This window comes from Chrysemys picta, chromosome 4 (assembly GCF_011386835.1).
Source record: "Chrysemys picta bellii isolate R12L10 chromosome 4, ASM1138683v2, whole genome shotgun sequence".
Classification (NCBI taxonomy): Eukaryota; Metazoa; Chordata; order Testudines; family Emydidae; genus Chrysemys; species Chrysemys picta.
The window spans coordinates 84627003-84639175 of NC_088794.1; the positions used below are offsets into that span (position 1 = coordinate 84627003).

General features: G+C 41.9%; 1 protein-coding gene across 24 annotated transcripts in view; it reads right to left on the bottom strand.

Annotated features, from left to right (window-relative positions):
- CELF1 (CUGBP Elav-like family member 1) overlaps positions 1-12173 on the bottom strand; it is a 104170-nt gene that overhangs the window by 81258 nt on the left and 10739 nt on the right. The gene's annotated exons all lie outside the window — the stretch shown is intronic.

A 12173-nucleotide genomic window follows, 5' to 3' on the forward strand; every position in this document is an offset into this window, starting at 1 on the left:
AAGAAATGTGATTTGGCAAGAAAGTCACTTGAAAGTCATCTACTGAGTATGGAAGAAAAAAACATTTCTGTCTTTGTTGATTTAAGCTGCCTTTCATCCACAAACAACACCCATGGCCCGCCCCGGGCCTGGCAAACATCCCCTCTAGTCAAGCTTTCTTGCGGTGATTAATGTTCACTGACAGCTGTGTCAGGACCCTTTTACATTCTCTTCATGATTCTCTAAGGCCCTGCCAGATTTCCCTGTTGTGCTGGGTCTGAGTCCATCACCTGAGTCAAGACATTCATGGAGGGGGATGACTGTTTACTGTAGTTACCTACAAAAACAACAAGGAGTCTGGTGGCACCTTAAAGACTAACAGATTTATTTGGGCATAAGCTTTCGTGGGTAAAAACCTCACTTCTTCGGATACATAGAGTGACAGTTACAGATGCAGGCATTATATACTGACACATGGAGAGCAGGGAGTTACTTCGCAAGTGGAGAACCAGTGTTGACAGGGCCAATTCAATCAGGGTGGATGTAGTCCACTCCCAATAATGGATGAGGAGGTGTCAATTCCAGGAGAGGAAAAGCTGCTTCTGTAATGAGCCAGCCACTCCCAGTCCCTATTCAAGCCCAGATTAATGGTGTTAAATTTGCAAATGAATTTTAGTTCTGCTGTTTCTCTTTGAAGTCTGTTTCTGAAGTATTTTTGTTCAATGATAGTGACTTTTAAATCTGTAATAGAATGACCAGGGAGATTGAAGTGTTCACTTACTGGCTTATGTATGTTACCATTCCTGATGTCTGATTTGTGTCCATTTATTCTTTTGCGGAGGGACTGTCCGGTTTGGCCAATGTACATGGCAAAGGGGCATTGCTGGCACATGATGGCATATATAACATTAGTGGATGTACAGGTGAATGAGCCCTGGATGGTGTGGCTGAAGTGGTTGGGTCCTCTGATGGTGTCGCCAGAGTAGATATGGGGACAGAGTAGGCAACGAGGTTTGCTACAGGGATTGGTTCCTTGATTGGTGTTTCTGTGGTGTGGTGTGTAGTTGCTGGTGAGTATTTGCTTCAAGTTGAGGGGTTGTATGTAAGCGAGGACTGGCCTGCCTCCCAAGGTCTGTGAGAGTGAAGGATCATTTTCCAGGATAGGTTGTAGATTGTGGATAATGCGCTGGAGAGGTTTTAGCTGGGGGCTGTATGTGATGGCCAGTGGTGTTCTGTTATTGTCCTTGTTGGGCCTGTCCTGTAGTAGGTGATTTCTGGGTACCCGTCTTGCTCTGTCAATCTGTTTCCTCACTTCCCCAGGTGGGTATTGTAGTTTTACGAATGCTTGATAAAGATCTTGTAGGTGTTTGTCTCTGTCTGAGGGGTTGGAGCAAATTCGGTTGTATCTTAGGGCTTGGCTGTAGACAATGGATCGTGTGATGTGTCTTGGATGGAAGCTGGAGGCATGTAGGTACGTATAGCGGTCAGTAGGTTTCCGGTATAGGGTGGTGTTTATGTGACCATCACTTATTTGCACTGTAGTGTCCAGGAAGTGGATCTCTTGTGTGAACTGGTCCAGGCTGAGGTTGATGGTGGGGTGGAAATTGTTGAAGTCCAGGTGGAATTCTTCAAGGGCCTCCTTTCCGTGGGTCCATATGATGAAGATGTCATCAATGTAGCGCAAGTAGAGGAGGGGCACTAGGGGACGAGAGCTGAGGAAGCGTTGTTCTAAGTCAGCCATAAAAATGTTGGCATACTGTGGGGCCATGCGGGTACCCATAGTAGTGCCACTGACTTGAAGGTATAAGTTGTCCCCAAATCTGAAGTGGTTGTGGGTGAGGACAAAGCAACTACACACCACACCACAGAAAGACTGAAGAGGGTGGAAAAGTAATGACAGAAATAAGCTAAGAATATCAGCATTCAGAGCTATATTATCTACAGTCCATTCTCCCTGAATTTACCCTGTTTAGTTTTAAAACATCCCAAGTGGTGAGGCTTCCACTATTTCCCTAGAGGGAATATTGCACACTATAATAAACCTCACTGTCAGAGTGCTATCCCTGATGTTCATCTTTTTGTTACCCTTTGCTCAGTTTCATTCCACTATTCCTAGTTATACCTCTTGGACAATTCCTCATTGTCCCTGGGCTCTCTTTTTAAAATTTACAAGCAATCAGGATCCCACCCTTGGCCAACCTGTACCTATTTAGTTCATTTAATATTTTCTCATCTGAATCCTTGCAGCCTTCATTTCTGTGTGTTGGATTAATCTTGCATCCTCCATCTTGAATCTAATTATTTTCCTGCTCATATTTAACCTACCTTTGTCTTTCTGGTATGCGTCATCTGTAACTGTAGTTCAGCAACAATTGTGAATTATATTAACATGTTGTCTACCTCCCCTTCTAAATCATTAATGAAGCTATTTAATAAAACTGGACCTAACTCCCATCTCTGCAATACCCCAACACACTTCCCATCAATCCGATACATTGTTGTTTACTATTACTCTTTTTATTAGTATGTAGGGAAAAATAGGAGTTCCTTAATTTTAGGAGGATAACAGTAGCCAGAATAAAATCTGGAATAAACTGTGTCCTAGAACTTTTAAAAGAATTATTTTAAAGAATGCTAGAGTAGGTTAGATTCCCCCGACTTCCAATCCTGCTTTGGTGTGCAAGTCCCTATAAAAAGGACACGAAACAACCTTTTTTATGGGTATAACATGGATCTGTGGGCCTTCTCCCTTAGGACTACTCAATCTTACAGTATATTTTCAAGTAGGAACATAGAGGAGGGTATGCCTGTAGGGGGACACAGAATGGACAGGCAGGAATGAGGAGAGGCAGAGAGCACTGAGAGGATGTGGCAGTATCTTTGGTATTCCGCACGGGCTTGCAAGGAGGAGGGTTTGACACTCCAGAAGCCACATACACAGTGAATGTCACAGGACTACCAGATGAAGGAGGAACAACTATCAGCATGTGTCTACATTACACAACCAACAACAATCAGAAATCAGCCACACAACAAACAGCCACTTGTTAAGTAGACAGTCCTAGAGTGAGAAGTCCCTCTGTCACACAGATCTATCAACTTCTTCTCTTCTGATCCCAAATATGTCTACAGACACACCTGTGGAGACTTGAGGCCCCCATTCAGCCCCATAACCTGCTTGTTTCCTCTGGGAGTTGACGGGTCCGACCCTACTAGTTACAAACATTTCAAATATTTGAAACATGCTGGGGATACTGCAACACTAGGAAAGAAGTCAACTCAGACCAGGTCCCTAGAGCACTCAAGGAAGATTGGAGCGAACACCTCTCCTTTTACTTTCCACACATGAATCAGCAGAAAGCTTTAGTAATCAAAATCCCAGAGATTTAGGGCCTGATTTCCAGAGGTGCAGAACATCCATAGCTCCAGCTGAAGTGAGCAGGAGCTTTAAGTGGTCAGCATCAAGACCTTGAGCCTCGTCTATCCTGAGGAAAAATTTTCAAAAGATCACACCAGTGCTAATGGTTGGTGCAGTTGCCACCACTGTTTTCAGCACCATTTCATTAACCCTGCTCAGAGTAAGTCCTATCAACACTGTGTTTACAACAGCGTCTGAAGCTGGGAGCCTGTTTACACGAGGCTAAACATCTGTAACCTCAGTTCAGCTGAACTTGTATTAAAGGTAAGACAATTTTTTAAAATGTCCCTAGTGTAAATAGAGTCTTAGTGTGAGGTTCACACAAATGCGCAGTCAGAAAGAAGAGTTAAGTTTCTAGCACTTCCTAATAAGGTATTCCATGAAGGCCCAACCTCCAACATCACCTTCAACCTGCACTCACCGCCTCAAACCAAAAAAGGCGGGGCAGGGTCTATCCCCTTATTAATCCTGGTTAACCACAAGTGGCAAAGAAATCATGCAGCTTGTCAGACAGAGTATCTACCTTTCACTAATCCTCAGGGCAGTCAGAGTGAGAGCAGCTCTTCTGGGGCAGAGTATAATACCAGTTCCCAAGGCAGGCAGGGCCATCAAAGCCCCCCAGAGAGGAGCAGCCCTCTTTTTGGAGCTTGCAGCATTGCTGTTCTAGTGTGCCCACTGCGCTCTTTCCCAGCAAGGGAACTGTATACCCATCTCCACTCCCAGTTCTAGATTCACAACTTCCATGGATTGTAACTTACAAGAAAAGCCCCACAAACAGATCACCTTTCATGTGGAAATCAGTCCTCCCCAGAAACACAGACAGATGGACGGATGCACGCGAGGACAGAGACTGCAAGCTCTGGCTCACAATTCTGATCAGCAAATGCCGTGCGTGCACAAGACCAGCCACACCGCCTAGCTAGCTAATGTGCTGTTGCTGTACAAATATAGAAAGCAGAAAGTGGAATGACAGCTTCAGCAGAACACATTCTGCTCAGCTTTTTCAGAGGGAGGAGCACGGAGTTGAACAGCTTTACCCATACATGGTCGATGAAAGGGGTCACTGCTGAGACAAGTTTCTTCTCACACATTCATTCACCGTGGGACTGTGCTGGAGAAGAAACAGAACTAAGCTCCAAGGGGGGGAGGGGGGGAAAGTGGCACACTATGAACTTTGCTTTAAGTAAGGTTTGACAGAGTCCATTTCAGTTAAACAAATTTCCAGTACCCATATCCAACAAAATCCTGACAGCACCAAGTCTGACATAAGGGGAAACCTTAATGTTCAGAAAATCCTTAAATCTATCCACATTCCTGAGCTGCTGTCTGATCTGCACAGGTGATGCCTTCACAGCTGCTTCCAGAAGCACCTGCCCAATTACCTACTCAGACTGTCTTCAAATTGATTTACAGCAATAATTTTGATCTGACTTTTTTTGATACTTTCCTAAACTGGCTAATACAAACTTTCCCACTGGTTGATATAAACAGAAACATGTTAGAAGTCTTGATCTCCCTACTAGATTACTACATCTTAAATCTTTAACAGTTAACATTCTCAGACAATGTAATTTTTCATATTCTTTTTACAAAAGGAAAAAAATACCTGACCCAGCTTAACATGCAAGCCCTTGTTTTAGGATAACAAGAATTCTGGCATGGAAAGACAGCAGCAATCTAATTCTATATCCAAGGCCCCATATGCTCCACAGAAAGCATAATATAAGTTCTGGGGCCTGATCCCTGGATTCTGGTGTGGCAGACTGCAAAATCTGTGGCAGTTTCATTTATATTTTAAAGTGTATGTTTTTTATTAAATATTAAAATAGTATAATCAATACAGCAGCCTCAGTTATTTGTATATTAAATTCAATTTATTTTATACTGACTCGTATTTTCCAATTTCAGTATGCTGCAGATTTTTGTACTCATACTTCAGAAGTTATTAGGGACAAAATCTGACTTTTGGCAGATAAATAAGGGGCAACTGAAATTTTAGCATCAAAGGAGACATGGGAGCCAGTCTGGAACTGAGATAAGCACATCAGCTGGATATTTCTGATAAACAATCAGTAATAAAATAAGAAACAACACTGACGTTTAAACTCCTCTTTCCGTTTCGGAGGTAAAACTCCATTAAGGTGAATGGGGTACTTCACATCTCTTATACAGTTATTGCTTCAGACTGTCTGCAAACTTCAGAGGATAACTCTGCATCAATTACATACTAGCCACATTTTCAAGGTTTTTTTTCCACAACAAGGGCTACCATATAGACTCTGCTCCTATTGAAATCAATAGTAAAACTCGCATTAACATTAGTGGTGCAGGACCAGGCCAACGTTTTAAAAACATGAATTCTGAAGCACAATTCTGCACCAGAGGATGAATTTTGTGGCAAACATAAATGTGGAAGACAAAGAACCCTGTCTAGATCCTGCCTCTGATGATCAAATGTCAGGTGATTCAAAGGAAGGCACTTATGACATCTAATGCAAAAGGAAATTCCCACTGCAAAGTAATATATGAGAATCCAGCCCATGAGAATCAGGAAATTCTCATTTAAGGAGCCCCAATTCATTTTAATTATCTTCTCTTTGTTCATGTATCACTATAGTTAATTATTATTGAGCAGTCAAAACTGCACTTTGTGCTTCAGAGAAAGAAATAAGAAAGAGAAATAAACAAGACCTTTCTCTGAAGAGCTTTTTTTAAATTATTAATCATGTTTATTATAGTAGAACTTAAGGACCAACCAAGAATGAGGCCCCATTGTGCTAGGCATTGTACAAACACAGAGAAGTAGACAGTTCTTACTACTCTGTGTTCGTACAGTGCCCAACAATTTACAACCTAAACACATGAAACAGGTAATGAGGTTTATAGATACGACAAAGAGGGAAGGGGAAAGGAAAAAGGGCACTATTACAAGATAACATGGTTCCTCGTTAAGACAAATGCATGCCTTGATGATTTAAATTAGCTTTATTAAAAAAAATTAAGTTCTCATTAGTAACAACAGAAATGAGTTTTGGGGTGGACTATAATAAGGAACATAAGAACGGCCATTCTAGGTCAGACCAAAGGTCCAGCTAGCCCAGTATCCTATCTTCCGATAGTGGCCAATGCCAGATGCCCTAGAGGGAATAAACAGAACAGGCAATCATTAAATGATCCATCCCCTGTAGCCCATTCCCAGCTTCTGGCAAACAGAGGCTAGGGACACCATCCCTGCCTGTCCTGGCTAATAGCCATTGATGGACCTATCCTCCATGAATTTAGCTAGCTCTTTTTTCAACCCTGTTATAGTCTTGGCCTCCACAACATCCTCTGGCAAGGAGTTCCACAGACTGACTGACTGCGTTGTGTGAAAAAAGACTTCCTTTTGTTTTAAACCTGCTACCTATTACTTTTACATGGTGACCCCTAGTTCTTGTGTTATGAGGAGTAAATAACACTTCCTTAATTACTTTCTCCACACCAGTCATGATTTTATAGACCTCTATCAGATCCCACCCCCTTAGTCATCTCTTTTCCAAGCTGAAAAGTCCCAGTCTTATTAATCTTTCCTCATATGGCAGCCGCTCCATACCCCTAATCATTTTTGTTGCTTTACTGAACCTTTTCCAACCTTTTTGAGAAGGGGTGACCAAGTCTGCACATAGTATTCAAGATCTGGGTGTACCATGGATTTATATGGATGCAATATATTTTCTGTCTTATCTATCCATCCGAATCTTAATGATTCGTTTTTTTGACTGCCGCTGCACATTGAGTGGATGTTTTCAGAGAACTATCCACAATGATATTTTATATGTATAGTTGGGATTGTGTTTTCCAGTGTGCATTACTTTGCATTTAGGAGAAAAAGGTTTACGGAAGGTGTACTATATACAAGCTAGGGATGTTTAAATTATAGGGAAAGCAAGATTTTTATAGCAATTTGCCTTCAGAGAGCATTCAAACAGAACCATATGCAGCGTTCTAAATTCCTTCTCTACTACTGGAAGACTACAGAACGGAGCACCCTCCTACCAAAAGCAGCATCCACTGATATCTGAACATCTAGCCTGTAAAATTTTGCAAAGGTATGAAAGCTGACCAGGTGGCCATCTTGGAAAACTACTAACTGTAGTACATAACCTATAATTTAAATCAGCTTCTGTACCAGATGATTGGAGGATAGCTAATGTGACACCATTTTTTAAAAAAGGCTCCAGAGGTGATCCTGTCAATTACAGACCAGTAACCCTAACTTCAATACCAGGCAAATTGGTTGAAACTACAGTAAAGAACAGAATTATCAGACACATAGATGAATACAATTTGTTGGGGAAGAGTCAACATGGTTTTGGGGTGAGGCATGATTTCCCTTTAGAAATCTATTAAAATTTTTTGAGGGGGTCAACAAACAAGTGGAGAAGGGTGATCCAGAGGATGCAGTGTACTAGGACTTTCTGAAAGCCTTTGACAAGGTGCCTCACCAAAGGCTCTTAAGCAAAGTACCTAATCATGGGATAAGAGGGAAGGTCCTCTCGTGGATTAGTAACTGGTTAAAAAACAGGAAACAAACGGCAGGAATAAATGGTCAGTTTTCCAAATGGAGAGGTAAATAGTGGTGTCCCCTAGAGATCAGTACTGGGACCAATACTATTCAACATATTCATAAATGATCTGGAAAAAGGGGTAAATAGGGAGGTGGCAAAGTTTGCAGATGATACAAAATTACTCAAGATAGTTAAGTCCAAAGCAGACTGCAAAGAGTTACAACAGGATCTCACAAAATTGGGTGCATGGGGAACAAAATGGCAGATGAAATTTACTGTTGATAAATGCAAAGTAATGCACATTAGAAAACATAATCCCAGTTATACATACAAAATGATGAGATCTAACTTAGCTGTTACCACCCAAGAAAGAGAACTTGGCATCACTGTGGACACTTCTCGAAAAACATACACTCTGTGTGTGGCGACAATCAAAAAAAGATAACAATGTTAGGAACCATGACGAAAGGGATAGATAATAAGACAGAAAAGATCATAATGCTGCTATATAAATCCTTGGTACGCCCACATCTTGAATACTGTGTGCAGTTCTGGTCACCCCATCTCAAAAAAGACATGAGAATTGGGAAATGTACAGAGAAGGGCAATAAAATTGATTAAGTGTATGGAACAGCTTCCATATGAGAAGAGATTAAAAAGACTGGGACTATTTATCTTGGAAAAGACATAAACAAGAAGGGATATGATAGAGGTCTACAAAATTATGAATGTTGTGGAGAAAGTGAATAAGGAAGTGTTATTTACTCCTTCATGTATGGGCCCTACCTAATTCATAGACAAAATAAGATCTCCTCCATGAAATCTAGCTATTGTAGGGGAGGGGGAGGGAGAGGACTGGGGGTGCCATAGCCAGGGGCTCCTACCATGCACTGGACTCCAGCGGCAGGACTAGGACTTCATCTTCCCCTGCATGGCCGCTCTGGGGGGGGGGGGGGGGGGGGAATCAGACCCACCTCCAGGAACCTCCCCCAGCTGCAGGAGGCTCTGAAGGCAACACAGAAGTGAGGGTGGCAATCCCACAATACCCTTACAACAGTTTTACTCCCTCCCCTTTCTCCCCCCCCCATCCCTTTTGGGTCGGGACCCCCAAGGTTATAATACCATAAAATTTCAGATATAAACATCTAAAATCGTGAAATTGGCTATTTTAAAAATCCTACAACTGTGAAATTGACCAAAGTGGACCATGAATTAGGTATGGCCCTATTCATGTAACACAAGAACAGGGGTCACCCAATGAAATTAATAGGCAATAGGTTTAAAACAAACAAAAGGAAGTATTTCTTCACACAATGCACAGTCGATCTGCGGAACTCATTGCCAGGGGATGTTGTGAAGGCCAAAACTATAACAGGATTAAAAAAAAAAATTAGATAGGTTCATGGAGAATAGGTTCACCACTGGCTATTAGTCAAGATGGTCAGGGATGAAACCTCATGCTCTGGGTATCCCTAGCCTGTGACTGCTGGGAGTGGACAATAGGGGACGGTTTTCTCAATGATTGCCTTTTCTGTTCATTCCCTCTGAAGCACTTGGCATTGGTCACTGCCAGAAGAGCTGGGCTAGATGGACCATTGGTCTGACCCAGTGTGGTCATTCTTATATAGTGCACAAGATCCTGCAGCCCCGAAAGGCACCTGTCTCAGCAAATAGGTGTCAATACTGGTTTCTGAGAGAGACATTTTTAACTTATAGCTTCATGAATGCATCATTTCATCCACTTTGTAATAGTGGATTAAAATGCTCTCTTTTTTTTTATTTTATTTTTTTAAGATGGCTCTATGGACTCTATGGACGTTCAATTTATGCCACAAATTCTCTTTTGAATGACAGTTTTGGGCAAAAGGAAGGGAGCATGATCTCTCGGACTCTGTGAAACACTGTGTTAATTTTGGAGATGAAGGTCAGGTCTGTTTGAAGAACTACCTTATTTTGGAATGTGCAGTACTATTCTTTGAAGGGTAAGGCCCCCAAGCACCCCACATCTGGGTAGAGGTGATGACTACCAGGAAGGCCATCCTTGATGGGGATGAAATACATGGATACTTTCTGGAGGTAGTGAATGCTCTAATGAATGCTGAATCAGGCTGTTGCGCTTCATCATGGAACCTCAATATGTTTCTTAATGAATCCTCAAACAACAAATAAGGATGCAGCTCTAAAGAAGTGCATAATATCCAAGCATGAAGAAATCCTTTGCCTGTGAAGAAAGTATACTAGATAGCACAGCAATTTTTTTTTTTAGTAGTTTACATTTAATAGTACTGTACTGCATGTGCCTTTTTTTTGTCTCTCTCTGCCGCTGCCTGATTACATACTTCTGGTTTCAAATGAGGTGTGTGGTTGACTGGTTCAGTTCTTAACTCTGGTGTTCATAACTCTGAGGTTCTGCTGTATTAGGTCTAGTCTACATACAAAGTTGCACTAGTTTAACTGAAGGTAAAAATTTAAACTGATTTAGTTAAACCACTGCAAAATACAGCATAGTCATGTTGGTTTAAACTTGGCTTATACTGGTTGAGCTTGTTTTGATACATTAACTGGCACAAGCTAAACCAATATTTCCTGTTTTAAACTGATGTGTGTGTCCACAAAGAGTTTTCACTGGCTTAAAATGTTTGAAAAATCAATTTAGTTAAGTTAAACTCAGGCCTCTTGTGTGTTCAGCCTGAAATGTAATTTTCCTAGATGCTAGCAGAGTGGAGATGACACCTTCCAAGTATCCTCTCTCTTTCAATTGAGAGCTCAAAACCAGGCAGTTGCCAATTAGTCTCAGGTGCTGTGGGTGACAAATCCTGAGCCAAGCGCAGACCATGTCATAAAGAAAGAAAAAGAGGTTGGTCTGAGCCACGTTAAGAGGACTGGAGAACCATAGCCTTCTTGGCCAATACAAAGCTACTAATACTACCAGTGCTTTCTCCCTCCTGATCTTCTGGATAGATCTGAATACCAAGGGGAAAATGCATATAGGAAGCCCACTGGCCACCTATGGGAGACAGCATCCGTGCCTACTGTCCTTGGATCCCTCTTTTGGGTGGAAAAGAAGGGAGGGGATAATGCAGTTTGTATGTGATGCAAATAGGTCTACATGTGAGACCCTGAATTTCCTCAGTAGGAGTTGAAACACTTCTGGTTGAAGACTCCACTCCACTTGATCTAACTGTTCCCTGCTTAGCCAGTTCATCACAATGGTTATCTTTCCCTGAATATGCAGAGGTCAGATGCACTAGAAATTTCACTCTGCTGAGGGGATCAAAAGGTGCACTCCCTTTTGCACGGATGACAACTTTGTCCCAACCTGCTGACGTACGCCATTGCATTGGTGTTGTCTGTCACAATTAAGACATGGGAGCTATTCACCCATGGGAGGAGGGCTCTGAGTCCATAATGAATTGCCCTGAGTTTTAACCAATTTATACTGTGTTTCCTCTCTGCAGTCCAAGTTCCCTATACTGACCTAATCTATGGGTTAGCTCTCCATCCTCTGAAGCTGGCATCAGTGTAAACACCATCCTGTCCCGCTTAGCTACAGGAAATATCTTCAAAAGGTTTTAGACAGTTTATTATGCTCTAAATGAAGAAGCTGAACTCTCCTGGCAGAAAGGGATAGGATGTGCAGAGTAGGACAGCGGAAAAGATTGGCAAGCTCTCATGTACACTATGGCTTACCTTAGTGTGTCCACACACAACACAAAAATCCCCAAAACAACAGGGAGTGGACTGAAACATCCTCGAGGATTCTGACCACCTTTACCAATAAAATTAAACTGTCTTGTCTCTCCTGAGAAATAAAGACCATGGGAGATGATGTGTTGATTTTCATTAACATGTGTTCATTAACATGTGGGCTAACCATTGTGGAGGGGAAAGTGTTTGAGCCCTGGTCTACACTATGAGTTTAGGTTGAATTTAGCAGCGTTAGATTGATTTAACCCTGCACCAGTCCACACGACGAAGCCATTTTTGTCAACTTAAAAGGCTTTTAAAATCAATTTCTGTACTCCTCCCCACAAGGGGATCAGCGCTAAATAGAAAGGAGCATAAACACTGCCAAATTAAGTGTAAAAATGTAATAAGACTAGCCAAAGAGGAGCTTGAAGAACGGCTAACCAAAGACTCAAAAGGTAATAACAAAATGTTTAAGTACATCAGAAGCAGGAAGCCTGCTAAACAACCAATGGGGCCCCTCGATGATCGAGATACAAAAG